Source organism: Sapajus apella, unplaced genomic scaffold (genome assembly GCF_009761245.1).
Source record: "Sapajus apella isolate SASKATOON/1434 unplaced genomic scaffold, GSC_monkey_1.0 scaffold1, whole genome shotgun sequence".
In the NCBI taxonomy this organism is placed as follows: Eukaryota; Metazoa; Chordata; class Mammalia; order Primates; family Cebidae; genus Sapajus; species Sapajus apella.
In genome coordinates, this window is record NW_022436941.1 from 20,749,390 (window position 1) to 20,755,085 (window position 5,696).

Consider the following 5,696-nt stretch of genomic DNA (forward strand, 5'->3'; position numbering starts at 1 on the left):
TCCCAGATACTTGGGAGGCTGAAATGGGAGAATCACCTGAGTCTGGAAGTTCAGGCTGTGACCACATCACTGCACTCCAGCCTAGGTGACAGAGCAAGACCCTGTCTCAAAAAAATAAAATGAAGTGAATATTAAATAATATATATATGGATATTACTGGAAGTTGGAATGGGAACCAATAGATAATTTAATAAATTAGAAGGAATGGAAAGAAGGAAAATGGGGCAAAGTGGTGGAAATTATGCAAGGGAGACAAATGCATTCCTCAGAATGCAGGTAATGTCAGCAGCTCTTCTCTAGTGACCATAAATCAAAAAAATGAAGGAATTATCAAAGTATTTACAGTGATAAAGGTAATGACTAGAATAACTAAAAACAGATGCAATTAAAATAATTGGTTGGCCCTGGTGAGCACGTGTGAGAATAGGGTGGAGTAAGAACAAAAAAAAAATCTCATTATGTATTTAAAACTATTCTGTCCTTATTACTTTGTAACACAGACATATATTTCTCTGATAAGAATAAAACTTTAATGATTTTAAAAAGAAAGTTTTAAAATAAATTTTTAAAACCTTTAATATTGCAAGAGTCTTTTCATGAGAAGCCCAGTAAAGATGGTTTTAAATGGGCTTCATTCATCTAAGCTAGCAGCAGAGAACCCTACCAGAAAGGGTGATGCCCTTGGGTAGGCAGTCATTTTACCAGAACTTCAAACACCCAAAGAAGATAAAACAAACTTGACATATCCCTTAGCACAGTGTGTTCACTACTGAGAAAAAAGAAGCTGCCTAAGAAGTAGTAAGAGAGGATGTCCCACAGTGAAAACACTTCTCAACAAAGAACACTAAGAGAGAAAGATTAACATAGGAATTTGCCCATCAGGATGAATAAAAGCTAAGAAAGAAAAAAGAAACCTGGAGATATGCAGTATAAGATTGTACTGTGGATTGTGCTACAACTGAAGCTGTAGCTTCAATTATTCAAGCATCGAGAATAGAAAGACACTCAACGTGCTTTAACTCTGAAAAACCAGAAGTATGTCACACACTCACAATTACCAGTTAGTTATGGTAAGGTGACTAGTCTAATGCCTAGCCTTAAGTGGGCATTCAGGTTTGCCAATAGAAAAGAAAAAAGGATTTAGAGTTCATGGATCCAGATTCAAGTCTATGCTTTGCCACATACTACCTGTGGGACACTGGGAAACTCACGTAACTTTTCTAAAAGTTTTCTTTTTGTCTATATCTCAATTTCTATCTCTATCAGAAATAATAAAGAATAAAAATAATACTGGCATCAGCAAGGACAAAAATAACAACCATCCCAACTTACCTATGTTTATTCTAAAGATAAGGTGGGATATATACTTTACACTTGCCAAAAGTCATGCAAATACCAGTTCTGAAGATTATCATCCAGGAGAAGCTTCCTTTCTCCCTGAGAGAGGAAGAGAGGCTACTGCGACTGCTAGCCCTGCTCATTGACTACTGTGCTTCTTTCCCTACTGGGAGCCTAATCAAATGGAGCTGGAGGGGACAAGAAGCCAAATGAGATCATGGCAACTACTTAATATTGCCAGATTAACCGATCAACTTCTATTAGGATATTCCGAGATATTGAATGTAAATCTTTCCTATAACTTGCCACTCATATCTGCAGGGTACTATGAAAATTATAAACAATCATAAATAATGAATTCATCACTGTAGCATAAAAACTTTATAGTTGACAAAACATTTCTATGTATCCTTAAAGGTTTTATAATTTTAGTGACTGGTAGGTAGTTTTGATTAAAAGAAAAAAATCTATTATGTAGAAAAAAATACATGAGATTGAGAAACAAGTTTTTAACATGTATTTGATAGTCGATTTTGTAGAAGAAATGTTGCAACTGTTAACTTTTGGGTTTATTTCTATTTAGCAGCAATAAAATGTGTTGTCTATTTTTAGAAAGCATGTGCCATTTGGCAGGACATTGGGAACACAAACCAGATAGTGAAACAAGTTCCATGCAGAGGGTTTATATTCCTGTGACCTTAAGAACTAATTGAGTCAACATTTTCATCTTGCTCCAGCCATACGTCAGAAGAGAAAACTCTACCAATTGTCTCCCTGGGGCAAAAACACCAAGTAAACAGCTATCTACACACACAAAAAAAAAAAACCTTCATAAGAAACAAAACTTAGGTGAGCACTCACAGTACCTGGCTTTACCTTCAGATCTCTAAAAGAGACACTGAAGAGATAGCAAAAACAGTCTTGAATCGCTGATGCCATCCTTCCCCACCCCCAGCAGTGGAGGCAAGGTGCAGAGAGCATCTCTGGGCACCAGGAGAAGGAGAACACAGCAATAAGGCATTGAACTCAGTGCTGTCCTGTTAGAACAGAAAGGAAAACGGAACCAAACTCAGCTAATGCCCACCCACAAAGGGAGCCTTTCAACCACCCATACCCAGAGAGGAATCACCAATCCCAGTGGTCTGAACTTGAGTGTGTGCAAACACTGCCACAGAGGGCCAAAGTATCTTACCCTACCCCAGGCTGCACCGGTTCACAGCTCCAAAGAGAGACCCTTTCCACCATTCGAGGAGAAAAATGGCAAGAGTGGAAAGGTCTTTGTCCTGCATCTTGGATACCAGCTCAGCCACAACAGTATAGAGCACCATTCAGAGCAGGAGGCTGCCGTTCCAGGCCCTAGCTCCCAAATGACATTTCTAGGCACACATTGGGCCAGAAGGTAACCAGCTACCTCAAAGGAAAGAACCCAGTCCTGCCAGCATTCATCACCTGCTAACTGAAGATCCCTTGGGCCCTGAATAACCAGCAGCAACAACCCAGGAACTAGATGGAGGGCCTTGGTGAGCCTCTGAGACTTGCTGGCTTCAGGTGAGACTCAGCACATTATAGGATGTGGTGGCTATGGGGCAAAACTCCTTCTGCTTGAGAAAAGCAGAGGGAAAAGTAAAGGGGACATCTTGTACCTTAGGCACCAACACCACCACAGTGGGGTAGAGCACTAAGCAGGATTTTGGGGTTGCCAGTTCAAGAGTTTGACTCTTGGACAGCAGTTCTGGACTTGCCCTGAGTCAGAGGAGAGCCCACTGCCCTGCAGGGTGAGTCCCAGGCCAGGCAGCACTCTCTATAAGCTGACTTAAGGGACCTTGGGCCCTAGGGGAATATCAGTGGTAGTCTGGCAGTTCTTCTCATGGCCAGGGTTGGCAGAAGCTATAGGATGATGCTCCTCTCTTTTTGGAAAGGGGAGGAAAGAGTGGGAAGAACTGCATCATGTGGTTTGAGTGCCAGCTCAGCTACAACACAACAGAATACTAGGTAGACTTGTAACATTTTTGACTCTCATCCCTGACTCCTGGACAGCACTTCCGGACCCACTTGGGACCTGGGGGACCTCACTTCCCCAAAGGGAAGGACAGAGACCTGGATAGCTTTACCACCTGCTGATTGTAGAGCCACAGGGCCTTAAGTGAACACAGGTGTTAACCAGGGAATGAGTACAGCAGGCCTTGGGTGAAACCCAAGCACTGTGCTGGCTTCAGGTCTGACCCAGCACAGCCATAGTGGTGGTGAACACAGGGATGTTTGTATCATTCTACCCCCAGCTTTAGGTAGCTCAGAGCAGAGAAAGAGACTCTATATGTTTTGAAGAAAGTAAGGGAAGAGAACAAGAGTCTCTGCCTGGTAATCTAGAGAATTCTCCCAGATCTTGTCCCAGACCATCAAGATGTTATCTCTAGAAGTCTGTAAGAATAACAGTGTTACTAGGCTTGGGGTGCATAAACAGTTTAGATCTTAACACGCAAGTCCTTTCAAATATCTGGAAAGCCTTCCCAAGAAGGACAGCTATAAACAAGCCAAGGCAGTGAAGACTACAATAAATGCCTAACTCTTCAATGCCCAGACATCTACTAGTACCAACACCATACAGGAAAACATGACTACACCAACTGAATTAAATAAAGCACCACTGACCAATCCTGGAGAAAGTGAGATATGTAGCCTTTCAAGCAGGAAATTCAAAATAGCTGTGTTGAGTAAACTAAAAGAAATTCAAAATAACACAGAAAAGGAATTTAGAATTCTACTGGAAGAATTTAACAGAGATTGAAATAATTAAAATGAATCAAGCAAAAATCCTGGAGCTGAAAAATTCAATTGACACACTAAATAATATATCAGAGTCCTTTAATAGCAGAATAGATCAAGCAGAAGAAAGACTAGGTGAGCTTGAAGACAGCCTACTTGCAAATACACAGCCAGAGGAGACAAAAGAAAAAAAATTTAAAAAGCAGCGAAGCACACCTATAGGAAATAGAAAATAGCCTCAAAAGGGCACAACTAAGAGGTAATGACCTTAAAGAAGAGGTAGAAAAAGAGACAGGGATAGAAAGTTTATTCAAAGGAATAGTAACAGAGAACTTCCCAAATCTTGAGAAAGATATCAATATCCAAGTACAAAAAGGTTATAAAACACCAAGCATATTTAATCTGAAGAAGACTATCTCAAGGCATTTAATAATCAAATTCTCAAATGTCAGGAATAAAGAGAGGATCCTAAAAGCAGGAAGAGAAAATAAAAAATAACATACAATGGAGCTCCAATACATATAGTAGCAGACTTTTCAGTGAAAACATTACAGGCCGGGAGAGAGTGGTGTGACATATTTAAAGTGCTGAAGGAAAAAAGTTTACCCTAGAAAAGAACATCCCATGAAAATATCCTTCAAACACAAGGATAAATAAAGACTTTCCTGATATACAAAAGCTGAAGGATTTTATCAACATCAGACCTGTCCTACAAGAAATGCTAAAGAGGGTACTTCAGTAAAAAAGAAAGGATGTTAATGAGCAATAAGAAATCATCTGAAGAGGATGGGTGCAGTGGCTCACACCTGTAATCCCAGCACTTCAGGAGGTTGAGGTGGGCAGATCACCTGAGGTCAAGAGTTCAAGACCAGCCTGACAAACATGAAGAAACTCCATCTCTACTAAAAATACAAAATTAGCCAAGTATGGTGGCGCATTCCTGTAATCCCAGCTACTCGGGAGACTGAGGCAGGAGAATCACTTGAATCTGGAAGGCAGAGATTACGGTGAGCCATGATCAAGCCATTGCACTCCAGCCTCTGCAACAAGAGCGAAACTCCGTCAAAAAAGAAAAGAAAATAAATTATTTGAAGGTACAAAACTCACTCAAAAGAGTAAGTACACAGAATATCAAAACACTTTAAATGTGATATACAAACTACTCCTAAGTAGAAAGACTAAATGATGAACCAATCAAACATAATAACTACAACAGTTTTTCAAGACACAGCAAGTACAATAAGATATAAATAGAAAAAACAAAAATTTTAAAAGCAGGAGAACTAAAGCAAGTTTTTACTGGTTTATGCAAATATTGTGAAGTTGTTATCAGGTTAAAATAATGGGTTACAAGACAGTATTTGCAAGCCTCATAGTAACCTCAAATCAAAAAACATACAATGGATACAGAAAAAAATAAAAAGAAAGAAATTATATCATCAGGGAAAATTATCTTCACTAGAGGACGACAGAAAGGAAAGAAAGAAAAAGAAAGAAAAGGAAAAAAAGGTAAGAAGGAAAGGAGAAAAGAAAGAAAGAAAGAAAAAGAAAGAAAGAAAGAAAGAAAGAAAGAAAGAAAGAAAAAAAGAGAGAGA